This window comes from Bombyx mori, chromosome W, assembly GCF_030269925.1.
Source record: "Bombyx mori chromosome W, ASM3026992v2".
NCBI lineage: Eukaryota > Metazoa > Arthropoda > Insecta > Lepidoptera > Bombycidae > Bombyx > Bombyx mori.
The window spans coordinates 6,705,015-6,720,212 of NC_085135.1; the positions used below are offsets into that span (position 1 = coordinate 6,705,015).

A 15,198-nucleotide genomic window follows, 5' to 3' on the forward strand; every position below is an offset into this window, starting at 1 on the left:
ACACGATGTTATTCGTTCACCGTGGAAGTCAATTGTGAACATTTGTTAAGTACGTATTTCATTAGAAAAATTGGTACCCGCCTGGGATTCGAACACCCCGTGGATCGCTAGATCAGATACGAATGCAACAGACGTCTGTACAACAGACGGCGAAGTGAAGTCTGTAAACTGGAATTTGTTTTTGCATTTTTACAGATTTAATAACAGAGTAATAAAAGAAAAAAGAAGCGACGATTATTTCAAACCTAATTGCTTCAGTGTGGTTTGTGCAGACCATTTTACCGAATCTGACATGTATTTAATAAATAAAACAATTTGATGGGGATTATATTGTTGTGATTTAAAAAGCTCTTATCTATTTTCCCCACCGATGTGCAAGGTACAATATAGCTAACTCAGGTATAATTATCTATAGTTATACAATATTTGTTGTTAATCATAAGGAATTAAATTGAAAAAATTGAAAGTATATGAATTAAAAAAACATAATAAAAAATAAATTACTCAAAATATTCTTACAAAAAAAGTATAAAGTGCGACTCCGTAATACTCTGTTCGGAGCAGTAAAGTCTTAATATCGTAAGTTTAAAAGGGCGTAAGTAAAATGCTATGTGGTTGCGCTGGTTTAAAACTTAGTTAGTTTTAGGTTTCGAAAAATAGCAACATTTTAATTTGGTTTTGCAAATCCTGTCCCATCCCACTCCGGCACTTTACCTACGGACGCGTGCGAGCGAGATCGTGTGGTGACATCGAGACGAAAAAAATATGGCTGAACAACCGCGCGCGCGCTTCGTGTCTTTGTTATGTTAAATACGTAAATAAGTGAAATCGTTGGTGTTTCTCATCGCGAAGTGGTACGAGTCTGCAGTAAGGACTACATAAAGGTATTGTGCATCCTTCCTTTAACGCAGAACTGCCGCTTCTTATCGTTTCTTCCCGCAGTCTGTGTCCTTCATTTGCAACGACCAAATTTCAAATATTTCGTAGTTTGCTTATCTCGCGTCTACACTATGCGTGTAAATTTTTGCTTTATTTTTAAGGAGATAAGGTTAAATTTGGAATAAAAGTTATTGTAAAAAACTATCTTTTTCTGTCATTCATGGCGTAAGGTCGTAAGTGAATGTTAAAATAATCTAAACTGCACTTTACTGCTTGGGGAAAAGGCATAGTTTAGGTTACAATTATTATATTATACAGGGTGGCCCATAAGTCCTTTGAAAAGTAAAATTTGAATAAAACGAACAGGGCGCGCGTGAGCGGTGCAGGGGAAGCGGGGGGAGTAACTTCGGTTTCTGGGAATTTAGTCGCGATGGAGCGTTTTACCGGAGCGGACCGTGCGTTTTGTGTGCGCGAGTTTTATAAAAACGACAATTCGGCAACCGTTGCGCGGCGTAAATTTCGAGAACACAAAGGTTTACACAACTTTGACGACACTCCAACTCTTCAAACGATTAAGAACTGGGTTGCTAAGTTCGAGGAGACCGGTTCGACGTTAGATAAACCGCGGTTGGGTCGCCCAAGGACGTCACGTACGGAACAAAACATAGACACAGTGACACAGTCTATTCGCGAAAATCCGACATAGTCAACTCGTAAGCGCGCCAGAGCATTAAACGTATCCAGGACATCGTTACAACGGATTTTGAAGAAAGATTTACATATGCACCCTTACAAAATTCAGTTGGTTCAAGAATTAAAGGAAACTGACGGTATTCAAAGACAAAATTATGCGAATGAAATGTTGAATCGGTTTACTTCCTTCAATAACATAATGTTCTCTGACGAGGCTCATTTCCATCTTAACGGGCATGTTAGTAAACAAAATTGCCGCTATTGGAGCCCCATCAATCCAAAACTTAAGCATCAGAAGCCCTTACATAGTCCGAAAGTGACTGTTTGGGCCGCTATGTCAGCCCATGGTATCCTAGGGCCTTACTTCTTTGAGGATGGCAGAGGGCGCGCAGTTACTGTTACGTCGGAGCGATATGTGGCTATGATCGAAGAGTTTTTCATACCAGAATTGCAAAACTTTTCAGGCTTTAATGCCAGGACGTGGTTTCAACAGGATGGGGCCACTTCTCACACCTCTAACACTGCTATGCCCGTTATCCGTCAACTTTTTCCTGGCAAAGTTATCTCTAAGAGAGGAGACATTTTGGCCTCCACGTAGTCCAGATCTGACCCCGATGGATTTTTTTTTGTGGGGCTACCTTAAGGCTAAAGTATACGACACAAACCCGCGGTCAATTGAGGCCCTAAAAGAAAACATCCGCAGAGAAATGACAAGCATTTCAGCAGTGACGTGCCGCGCAGTCATCGACAATTTTAGACGTCGTTTGCAAGAGTGCCGTGATCGCAACGGATTACATTTAGGAGATGTTATTTTCAAAAAATAATTCCCGTTTTTTAAGCTTTTTATGTAAATAAAAATTTAATTCATAATGTAATTAGTTTTATTTTAATAAATTTTTTTTCATATCAAAGGACTTATGGACCACCCTGTACATCGTTTTTCTCCACTTGATGGTGTAGTCAGATCAGTTAGTCGATGCCATATTTGTGTTTGGTTTTTGTATGTGATGCGTTATCTAGTGGTAATATATCGTTGAATGTAATATAAAATAAAACCACTCGTGCTGCGTTTGTTCGACAGACTCCATAGAGTATATTTATTTCTTTTAACCATAGACACAATTTTATGTTTCTAACATAGATGGCTTCGATTCGATTAGTTGCTCATTGCTCCTGTAGATGGTAGTAACATATTACCTATTCTATATTTTATTTTTAATAAAGGATTTTGTAAATTTTCAGGAACCACAAATTGATTAAATTTAATCAATTTCTCTATAACAAATAAAGACTTGTATGATTTATTATTTTTTTAGTTTACTGTGTTTAGTTATACAATAATTAAATGCGTTAATTTTAACAACAGCTTAGGGGCATCTCCTACAAGATGTCGCTAGTTTTCATACAAAAAAATAGTTGTTTTGTGTTGTCCAGCTGGAGCACTGGGTATGAATACTCCAGAGGGTCTCACAAACAAGTTCGAAAAGGAATGGTAGCGAGCGAGGTGCGGACGTATTCTCGTGTGTATGCTTCGGTGGTTGCGGGTGAACTGTCGGCGCCAGTAAAGGTCAGTGTTGCCAACTTAGTATTAGGATTGTGGGCTAAATCAAACGTCAAAAAGGGCTAGATTTGCCGAAAAATTTAAAATAAGAGCTAAATTGCTAAATAATTAATAAAACTTAATAGAAAGAGTTGATATTTATGATATTTAATATAATTTATTACTTACTGTGTACAAATATTGTATAAACATATTAATTAATAACAAAAATTATAACAATATTCTAAATAGAAAAGAAAACGTACTCGAAGCAGCATTTCTTCTGAATCTGAGTCAAATTCGTCGTGAAGGGTTTCTTGTGCTGACGACGTTGACGGTTGCGGCTCAGGCTCATTGCCCGCAGTCTTACTCAATTTAAATCTATATTTTTCTTTAGATCCATTTTTTTTGGTGACGTCTTTCGGGATTTCATATTTGCAGCAACTTTGATTAAAACTTTTAAGGCCAATTCGTATCTGTAGTATTTTATTCAGGGTATCAAAGTTCATTCTGTTTCGTAATTTGTTTTTAATTACATTCATCGTGCTGAATACCCTCTCGACGTCGGCGTTAGAGTGTGGCATTACCAGCATTGTGAACGCTAATGAGCTTAGTTCCTTGTATGGATTATCATTTCCCGCGTCCCTATAAAGCGATACTTCGCGCCAAAATGTTATAGTATCGCTGGTATTTTCCCATTTGTGGTTATGTATGTTTCTCCATTGCGCAACAACTTTATCGATTGTATCAGCATATAAGCCGAAGTGTTCCGCTAGTGTAATTATTTCTAGGCCCTTTTCTGATTTCAAAACATGGTCAACGCTCATTATGTTCATATTTTGAAGCGTTTTTATGTTATCTGGAAGTCGTTGCTGCAATTCTTTGATCAGCTTAACGGTGAAATCAACGCAACGCTTCCTGATCAACTGCTTCTGGTCAGAGTTGTATATTTCAACAGATTTTTCAAAATTATAACCCAGGTACGGCATCGGATCTATATAACTGGCAATGTTATCTTTGAAAATATCAAAATACTGTTGTCTTCCAGGAGTTACAAGTTTGTTGCATAGTACTTCTAGCAAGTTTACTAAAGATTTCAACAGCTTGGTTGGGTCACTATTTTGGCCTTCAAATGCTTTCAACGCGTATTGTACTTGTGCGAGTATAGATTTTATATAAATCAAATATACCTTAATGTGCTGATCAGAATATATAGTAAATAACATTTCGGCAGTAAAGCAATTATTTTTACTTTTAGCAATTTCAAAGAAAAGCCTTAGCTCATCCCATTGTTCCAGAATTCGTTGCACGGCAGGTTCTATGGAAAGCCATCTAGTAGCACACCTCTTCAGTATTTTTAATGGCTGCTTACCACAATTTATTGTTGCATATATGTTTGCATACTCTTGTCGACGCGAAGGTGATAAACAAAACCAATTATAAGTTTCTCTTATTAGAAACTCTATATTGCGCGGTATCGTTTTCTCAGACGCATGGCTGACTGCAAGTTGCAGAGAATGACATACGCATCTTACCAAAATCAAATGGTGTAAGCCATATTCTTCTTTTAATATTTGGTAAACCCCATTATTTATGCCTACCATGACACTAGCATTGTCAGTTCCCAGCATAGACCTATATAGTAGGGACACGACATATTGTTCTATACGTACAATTGCTTATATAAATAGCACCCATTTTGAAGGCACACACATAAACATATATCTTTCTCGTTCTTACTCAGCACTTTAACTCGCAAGAAAACAATATAACAGTATTTCAGTGCGTACATAAAATGAAACATGAATATACGTAAATGTCTCCGTCTCCGTCTAATGAGGCCGAAAATCCGCCATGTTTAGCGCGCCAAATGTCATTGTCACGTCAGTTCGGCCGTCTGTTTTGGGTTGTACATTATTTATTGACTTTGATATCGATTTAATATGATTGCTTATATAAAATTTATTATTTTATCATGCTTAAAACATACAAAAATAATAATTAAAACATATTTTATAGGATCTCAAGAAAGTCGATGCCCCAAAACTATTATCTATATATATTTAAATTCATTATGGAGCCCTCATCCGAAACATAGATTATACACTTAATATATTTGAATCCGAAATATCGGACACAATTTTTCGGTCGGAATCTATTCATCATGACACTAATCATAAATACCTCTTTAAAATATGTCATCAAAACATATTTAGACATTCTGTTTAGATATTTCGGGAAAAAGGTTACCGACAAAATCTTTTTTTTTTTTTTTTTATTGCTTAGATGGGTGGACGAGCTCACAGCCCACCTGGTGTTAAGTGGTTACTGGAGCCCATAGACATCTACAACGTAAATGCGCCACCCACCATGAGATATAAGTTCTAAGGTCTCAGTATAGTTACAACGGCTACCCCACCCTTCGAACCGAAACGCATTACTGCTTCACGGCGGAAATAGGCGGGGTGGTGGTACCTACCCGTGCGGACTCCCAAGAGGTCCTACCACCAGTGATTACGCAAATTATAATTTTGCGGGTTTGATTTTTATTACACGATGTTATTCCTTCACCGTGGAAGTCAATCGTGAACATTTCTTGAGTACGTATTTCATTAGAAAAATTGGTACCCGCCTGCGGGATTCGAACACCGGTGCATCGCTACACACGAATGCACCGGACGTCTTATCCTTTAGGCCACGACGACTTCAAAATCTCTTCGGAACTATTTAAATAAAATAGTTTTATTCCGCAGTGAGTAAAACACTACTGTCAACTCGTTAAATATTTAATAATTAAGTGATTTTAGAGAGGAAGTCACAAGGAATGACGTTTGTAACTTTATTAACGAATAAATGTTCTGTAGGTGTTTTTTTTTATCAGGCGGTCCCTTGATAAGTTTAAAATTTGAATCACTCTCAAGTGAGAGTGATTCAAATGGTGCGGCGTACCTTCCTTGAGGTGCGCTGCGGTAGTGTGTTACGGACTTTAGAGTCAGCAAAACAATTAAAATAGATTGTAATAGTCTAAGAAAAACACGTACTCAAAATACGATAACATTCAGCATGCTAGAAATGGGCTGATGGCACTGTACTATGCCATATCTTTATGTTTTGCGGCAAACGACAACTTTATAAAATCAGTGTAGCAAATTTTAAAAATCGTCATATCGTTTACTTGGAAAATTTGAAGCACGAACTCGTCTTAGATTTCACATAATATCTAAATCACATCATCTTTGCACATAACAATATACTTACTTCCTATTAAAGTATAAATTCTACAAATACATTCATAGTCAACAATATTTAAAATAAAATAAGCCAAGAACGTTTATCGATAAAACCTACTAACATTAAAATCTTCTGGGCAGCACTAAAACCGCCATGTTTTGTGGCCAGATGACGTCACAGTGGCACGAATTTTTTGTTGACGTTTCATTTCCATAGGTTTCCTACTTCAGTGGTTCCCAGCCCTACCATATTCTGAAGTTTTAAACCAATGTCTTCAATTGTTTTCACTATTGCATTGGCAATACCTCTCGCATCAGCAGTTTCTAACTCCGAAATTGCCAGAAAAGTTGTCATTATTTTATTCATGAAAGTACTAAAGTATCTGATAACGATACCCAAATATTTTTGAACTGAAATATCTGTTGACTCGTCGATTTCGAGACTGTAGCTGGTATCACCAATATCCTCTCTCAACGTAGATTTGAAATGGGGTCCTAACACATTTCTTATTATTTCACCACATTTGGTGCGATGAAGTTGCAAACCGCACGCAACCTTGGAGTCTGGAAAAGCTTTTGCACACATTTGACTAAGATGATCAACTCCCGAAATAGCTGCATGTTCTGCAATGAAGAGCGAAATCAGTGCTTCTGCATTATGTACTACATCGGCTTTGCTTTCTATTTTTTCTACAGAAATCGTTCTCTGGCCCAACGAAAAGGGCTTTAATTTTTCAATATGCTTTTTCGACTCGGAATATCGTTTTAATTCATATAATTTTGCTGTGAATTCTATTTTGCAATAAATGCACATTGCTTTTGTATCGTTTCCAATAACTGGATTTAACCATTTTTTAAATGATGGCTCTTTCTCCCATTCTACTCTATAATATTGTGCGTACTTAGTTTTCTTTTTTGCTGGAACGTTCATTGTCACTAACATATAAATTTACTTTCACATAACATAACACAATCAAAACTCCAAACAGAATGATTTCAAATACTGAATGAAATAGATGTAAAACAGGAGACAGGAACGATATAGTAGATACGGGAAATCCCCACATAGAATGAAAGTGAGTGCGTTTAGTTTTTGCTAGGCTTTTCTGTTAAAATTTCATTTCGTTTCGTTCTTAGGCGTGTCTATGATTATGGTCATTGACATATGATAATTTAGGGCTAAATTTGGGGCTAGAGGCTAAATCATTATTATGGAGGCTAAACAGACAGAAAAAGGGCTAGATCTAGCCCCGAAAGGGCTAAGTTGGCAACACTGGTAAAGGCGCACGCGCGGCTAGCCAAAAGGAAAGCCCCTCGGTCGCTACTCTTTGAATTGCGCCGGGAACCGACAATGAGAGTCCCTGATTGGTCGCGGCGCGCGATCAGACGCGGCTGCCGACGCGGCAGGCCTTAGGGTTGCTATAGTTGTCTTAAAGTTTTTTTTATGATTGAAAGATTACTGGTGGCCCGAAGGCCTTTCCAGTTTCACCAGGACAGGTGGACGAGCAAAGGCTCAGCCAGGGGGGTGGGATTGCTAACAACTGCCCGAGCGCTTCCGAAGAAGACCTAACAACTCAAGAGCAATTGCTTCGCGAATGAATCTACTACCGGATCGGAATCGCGACCCGTTGAGAAGATCCGGCGAGAAACTCAGTGGACTGTGTCTATTGGTTAATTTCCTACTGATTCGGCGAATCTAGAATAGGTTCAAAAAAAAGTGAATCCCGAAGATTTTGAAATGGCTATAACTTTATTTTTCAAGATCTGCCTTGCGATTCTCTAAAATTCAAACAAGAACTCGCATCTCACTACGAAATTCTCCATCACTTCGCATTCGCAATGGAATGACCTTGATTTGGCATTCTGTAAACACTAATCTTAATTACCCTGCCTCGAGCGAAGTGAAGTGACAACGAAGTTTGTTTATAATACTACTAGGGATAGCCGTATACACGCAAATGTAAATCGAAGCTTACCGGTTTCAGTTTTTCTTTGTATTTATAAGCATTCTGCTTATAAATACAATATTAAATTCATAGTATTTTCTTAAAAATACTATGAATTTAAGCTTTGGTGTCTAAACCACATCTAATATATCTAAAAAGAAAATTAAAAGTCATATATTTATGATATTCATTGTAATTTCTGGCTGTACGCTAAGTTCCTTTGCGTGCACATGCGAATACCAGAATTAAAAAATAAAATTTTGTGTTCAAAACAATCTCGAGCGGTCGGAAGTTTTTATTTTGCTTTTTCTAGATTTGTTGTTACTTTGTGAGTGAATTTAACGTTAAATAAAAATTATGAGGTAAGTAAAAGTTAGTTTTGAGGCTATCAATGTTTCTATTCGTTTTTTAATGTAAAATTTAAATATATTACCAACAGATTTGACGAGCGTTCTTCTCATCCGACATTGGCGCAAATAGAGGCATTGATAAACGTTTTGGGTTAAAGCTAGCGAAACAAAAGGATTAATCGAATCTCAACATGTTCAATAAGAGAACAAGGATATTAAAAAAATATAGGAACTAAACTCTCTTGTCAGTTAAGATCCATTCCGGGTGAGATATTTAGGACATGTTAACATCTATTTTATTGATGTTCTATTTTAACAGGGCATGAAGTTAATTTATTTGTATCTCAAATTCACCAAGAAAAAAATTATTTTGAATTAAATAAATCAAATCATTAACAATTTAGGTATTGCAAGTTGGATGATGTTGGAATGTTTTTATTGATGCAGGGGTGACTGATCTATGGTAAAGGGTGTGCATACTGGTACAGGGGTGGCAGGCAGTGCCAGAGTATTGACTAAACAGACATTATGTAGGCTAAAGGCTACATACTCCGTTTAAAATAGATGAACAAAATTTAGGCATAACCTATTTTATTATATTTAAGGAACTGCAACAGATTGAAAATACTAATCCACATCATCAGAATATTGTAAGGAGAATTTATTGCCAACTCGGAAAATGTATCAGTATTGGAACAATCCCAAACATACAGGTATGTATGTTATACCTAATTATCTTAAATAAATATATATAAATAACCTAAACAAAACTTGCATTTTAAAAATTAATATTTATTGCCTTTTTAGCATTGCATCAAGAATCACCTATTTTGCAGTCATCCTCCTCTAACTAAATGCAAGTAACTTTTACTTATTGTGATGGTACTACTAGTAGCTCCAGCCACAGTAGGTCTCACATTTTAGTCAAGAGATTGGATTAATATGTAAGTGTTTATTCAGGTCAAAGTACCTATTCATTGAACAACCATATTAGCGACATTGATTTGTGTATAATGCTGTTACTTGTTAATAAAAACATTTTGTTGCATGTATTGTAAACAGGGTTTTTTTAACTAACCTTGTTTTTAAATAAATTTATTATTTTTTTCAGCACCTCAACACCTGACCTGCTATTTCACCACTTTTACAATGAAAAGCAGAGTGTACTCAAATTACTAAGAGAATTTTGTGGATAGAGGAACTGCAGGTGAAGATTCAGGGTGTTCATATGTGTGTCGTCCAAAGCATTTTTGAACACAGTACCATATATAACTTAATGAAACTTACAACCATGGGGGAATGAATAGTCGACTATCTGCAAGAAGGATGAACTGTTGGTGGAATTAGCACATGCAGCTAGCAATTTTAAACCTGTATTTCCACATAAGTTACTGATGCAAACAAATTTCAAAATTATTGTATACTAGCGACCCGGCCTCGCTTCGCTTCGGAAACATTAAAACATATGAAACAAAAAAAAAAAAAAAAAAGTAGCCTATGTTCATCAGGGACAATGTCGGCTTCTAATGGAAAAAGAATTTTTCAAATCGGTCCAGTAGTTTCGGAGCCTATTCGAAACAAACAAACAAACAAATCTTTCCTCTTTATAATATTAGTATAGATAACTATTGAATAAAACTATAATAAAACTATTTTTATAAATCATTAATTTATATTTGAAGTTACTTCACACTATAAGTAAGCTAATTAGTAGAATTTAACAAAGTAATTCAACGTGACCACCTTAATGTACATGTAATCTCATCATCTGAGATCATGGGAACTGGCAGCTCTGCACAATTGCAAATGTTGTGCAAAACACAACACGCAACAACTATTTTTGCTACCTTATCAGGGTGGTAAATTGGCACCCTATAGATCAGCAAACACCTGAATCTACTCTTTAACATACCTATTGTTTTTTCCACTGAGTTATGGGCAGTGGTATGAAGGCGGTGCTACAAAGCTTCAGGACTATCTTCCTCCGTATTAGCATTAGCTAGCTATTATTAGCAGGTATTAGCTAGCATAGCATAGCATTATCGCCTATTTCTGCTGTGAAGCAGTAATGCGTTTCGGTTTGAAGGGTGGGGCAGCTGTTGTAACTATACTGAGACCTTAGAATTAATATCTCAAGGTGGGTGGCGCATTTACGTTGTAGATGTCTATGGGCTCCAGTAACCGTTTAACACCAGGTGGGCTGGGAGCTCGTCCACCGATCTAAACAATGAAAAAAAATATAGTAAAAGGTGTCATAAGGTTGGAACGTTGAGCATATACAGAAAGCCCGAAAAGATGTTAAATAATTATAATGGTCATTACTTGCTGTCGTTGACTAATCTAGTAGATTTTATTTTGTTTTCATTATAACTCAAAGTTTATTTAAGATAAATACTAAATTTCACAATAAATTATAGCAATATACACAATTACAATTTCACTGAAATGAATACAATCTGAATACTTAGGTTCTTAATACACATTTCGTTTATGGATTACATATATTATCAGAATTTCGAAAAATATTAATAGCTTTACAAATTGTACATTTCTTGCATGATATTCTTTGCGACAGTAAAACCATTTTTTATTGGTAGCAGATCTTTTTAAGGCCACCAATTTCCCATCAATACACCCAATAACCCAAAGGATTCTAAATTTTTCATAAAAACTGCAATATTTAGCATTGTAATTGTAAAAAAAATTTTTCTTCATAAAAAATTACCAATATTAATGTATTAATATTGGTAATTTTTTATGAAGAAAAAATTTTTTTATTTAGCTTAAACCACCTTCTTTTTTCTTCGCTTTTCCTTCAACTTTTGCCATTATTGAGCATTCTGTGGGAATCTTAAATATTTATATATAGTTGCTGGGTTGTTCAGAGCCTCTACAACCTCAGATGTACGCTGGGATGTCTGGGACAAATATGTTCTTATATTTTCTTTTATGATTTCTTTGGTAACTTCAATTGACCAAAAATAACAAGGTGCACAATAACTGAAAATAAGAAATTTTCATTATACAATACACATAGTTATTAGAGAATCTAATATGTATTCTTTCAGGATATTTTTGGTAGATTGGTTTAGGGGTATTGTTTTACAATAATGGGAGAGTTGGATATAAACAAATGGGCAAACTTTACTAATATGTTATAAAGTACCTATTTTATACATAAAGACACAATCTTACCACGTGGAGTACCTACCTTTAGAAGAGTTGAAAGTCCTTTTCACTGACTTTTAGTGGTCTTCATGAAAGGGTGTAATTCACATCCTAACTGCTTCTTAGATCCTTCGACAATCTATACACTTTCTTTATACTTTTACATAGTCGTCATCTCAAGTTAAAAGTGATAAATTGTGAATTTCGTAGGCTTTTCGACGCATTTCACGCTGATCCGTAGCGTCAGCCTCTTTCAACAATGTTTTCAATAAAAACATACACTCCATAAAATATCGATGAAGAATAAAGTTATTCTAAATTGCAATTTTGGTAAATAAGAGTATTTTTTTTATAATTAACAGTGGTTTATTACGTTTTCGTATATTCTCACTCACAACAAACACTTAAAACACTAACTTTTGATTTGACAAATAAAATGATGTTGCGATGCGAAGTTCTTATCGAAATTAGACGTGATTTGCACTACAGAATGCCGTTTCAAACGTCAACTCATACATTGTAAAAAAACTCACGCTTGCTAATTCAATTCACTTCTGATCTCCCGCGAGGGGCGCTAGTGTAGATTCGTCACTACAATGAAATTTACAGAATGCCAATTTGAAAACTCACACCAAATTCACGTGCGAGTTTGTTAAACAACGCTTACAGAATCGCAAGGCTGAATTTAATGGAACAACCCTAGATTCTTCTGCAAGCTATAATCTCTGTCCACCCCCGAAAATTACATAAAATTTGTTCCGTATATCCGGGGATGTGGACAAATAAACAAACAAACAAAAAGCAACGTCTTTATTATAAGTTTCTATATTAGTTGTCCTCAATGCACAGAGACACATCGGATTCTACTGTTTTATTATATTTTTATTGTATTGTGTATTGATACTGCCATGAATATTCCTTAATTGTTAGTACGTGGTTCGGAAACGCTTTTTTTACAATAAAATAATTTTTTCTTACACTATTTTTAATTCAAATTTATTAAAATTTATTTTCTATTTTTTAGTTGGATTTTCTATAAAAGCGTATTTAGTTAGTTTTTCAAACTATTATTTATTTTTAATTTTTTAGTTGTATTTCAATTTTTTTTTAATATTTAATTTTCATCGGTCCTTAATAAGTATACCAAATTTCGATAAATATACCTAATTTCGAGTTAATCGGACGTTTTGAAGGGGTCAAAATCATGTTCAAAGATTCCGTTACAAACATACATACGTCTGAAGTTAATAAAAGCGTATTAAAAAACCTCAACCTCAATCTTTGCATCGGTAAACGCAGCTTGGTGTCGGAACCGTATTGAGTACGGCTATCACCTATTATAATGGACTATGCTATCTATAGCAAGAAAAATGAAACGAACATACAAGAACGTAAATACGCTCTTATATAGTAAGTATTCTTTTTTTTTATTGGCATACCCTATACCTTATTGGCCCCACCAGGCCCTCCTGATGGTTACCGTCGTGGTTACCTACCGTGAATGGTTACACAACAAATGTTCACGATTAACTTCCACGGTGAAGGAATAACATCGTGTAATAAAAATGAAACCCGCAAAATTATAATTTGCGTAATTACTGGTGGTAGGACCTCTTGTGAGTCCGCGCGGGTGGGTATCACCGCCCTGTCTATTTCTGCCGTGAAGCAGTAATGTGTTTCGGTTTGAAGGGTGGGGCAGCCGTTGTAACTATACTGAGATCTTAGAACTTATATCTCAAGGTGGGTGGCGCATTTATGGTGTAGATGTCCCTGGGCTCCAGTAACCACCTAACACCAGGTGGGCTGTGTGCTCGTCCACCCATCTAAGCAATAAAACAAAAACTTCAGTAATGCTGGGGGCAGAGCCTAGCGGCTGACTACCATTAAGTACTCTCCACAAGCCTCTTCGGAAGAAGCACATGTCATAGCGCTCCAAATTCCAAAAAATATATTTCAGTTCCTAACCTATGAGACCGTATTAATATAATACAATAAATGTAATCTGCAATAAAACGATTATACATAATATGTATACGAAAAAACGCCTTTACGTGTTAAGAACATCACAAAATAAAAACCACTATCTATTAGACCTTATCTCTAAATAATTGAGTGATTACTAGAGTATTTCAGTTTTCCATTAGCAGACGTAGAGCAAGCTTGTTTTTGAGCGCTTTATGTAAACTGCATCGTACACATCCTGCAGATAGATCCGTTATGTTCGAAACCCGTACATAGATTGTTTCAGCGCTTTCATTAGATCAGTCTTCAGCTTCAGTCGGTTTCACGAAGCCAAACACGGGTGTTGTGTCGTTCAGAGCAGGACAGATATAGTAAGCAACCTTATTTATTTTTATAATTTTTAATTCTAAAATTCATCTTAAAAGTACATTTCGTAAATAAATTCCGTTTTTTTTATTATAATTTTCGAGAATCATACTTTTTTTTAGGTTTATATTTTGGATTGGTTTTTTACAGTTGTTTTTTGGTGACTTCAATAATTGCACTAATTCAATTGTAAATTTATTAAACCTCTGCTACGAAAGTTGTCCGAGCAAAGAGCCTGCTCGTTTGCAGATAGCAAATACACGCGCAAGCCAATCGGGGTTAATTAATTTTAGGTTCATTCATTCCATCTTTGTTCGTCATCAAGGCAATACACCTATTTTTATAAGATACTATTTTGGAGTTTTTATGAAGAGTCCCTATTCATTTCCCCTACATGTGGTCATTCGAGCGGATGTTGGATTTCTTGAAGATAATTATTAAACAGCGGAAGTGAATAATTACATTGAAATTTGCCGTGGAGGGTATAAGCCGATAACGGATATCTGGACAAAAAACTTCAAGATAATTTACGGTGTTTATAGTAACATTATAGTAAAATATCATCACCCAACACTCGGTCAGGTAGTATGTAACCATAATTAAGGATATTAAAAGGTTAGTGCTGTTTTGTCCTGAGTTTAACGTAGATACCTATGCGCATTGTGAATAGTTTGCCTTATCGTCTTTAATGATGAGTATTTGCGAATACAATTATACGTACTCATTGTAACAGTGAAGTACAGTAGATATTTGCTACATTTATAATTGTATAGTTGCATTTTAGTTAATTTTTCACCTTAGATAGTTGTTAGTGTGTAGGTAGGTGTTATTAATGTTTAGTTAGCGTTAGATAGATATTAAAGAATTTAATTTGCTATAATTCAGTTAATAAAACCGTATTAGTGTACATAATAAATAATCAATTATTGTATTGTCCTTAATTTCCGACGTTAGGTAATTAGTATATCGGTATTTAGGAATTTGGTCAAAATTGAATTGTTATCAAATCAATTCCAGGTTGACTACACTCGGTTCCCAGTATGTCCGAAGAAAGAGAATTAGTT

At 35.5% G+C, this 15,198-nt stretch overlaps 1 long non-coding RNA gene across 1 annotated transcript; it reads left to right on the forward strand.

Annotated features, from left to right (window-relative positions):
- Positions 1-8,798: 8,798 nt before the first annotated feature.
- On the forward strand, positions 8,799-10,024 carry LOC134201767 (uncharacterized). The gene is made up of 3 exons (XR_009977025.1): positions 8,799-8,903; positions 9,244-9,351; positions 9,446-10,024. It is a non-coding gene; the product is annotated as an uncharacterized LOC134201767 (long non-coding RNA).
- The last annotated feature ends 5,174 nt before the right edge of the window (positions 10,025-15,198 follow it).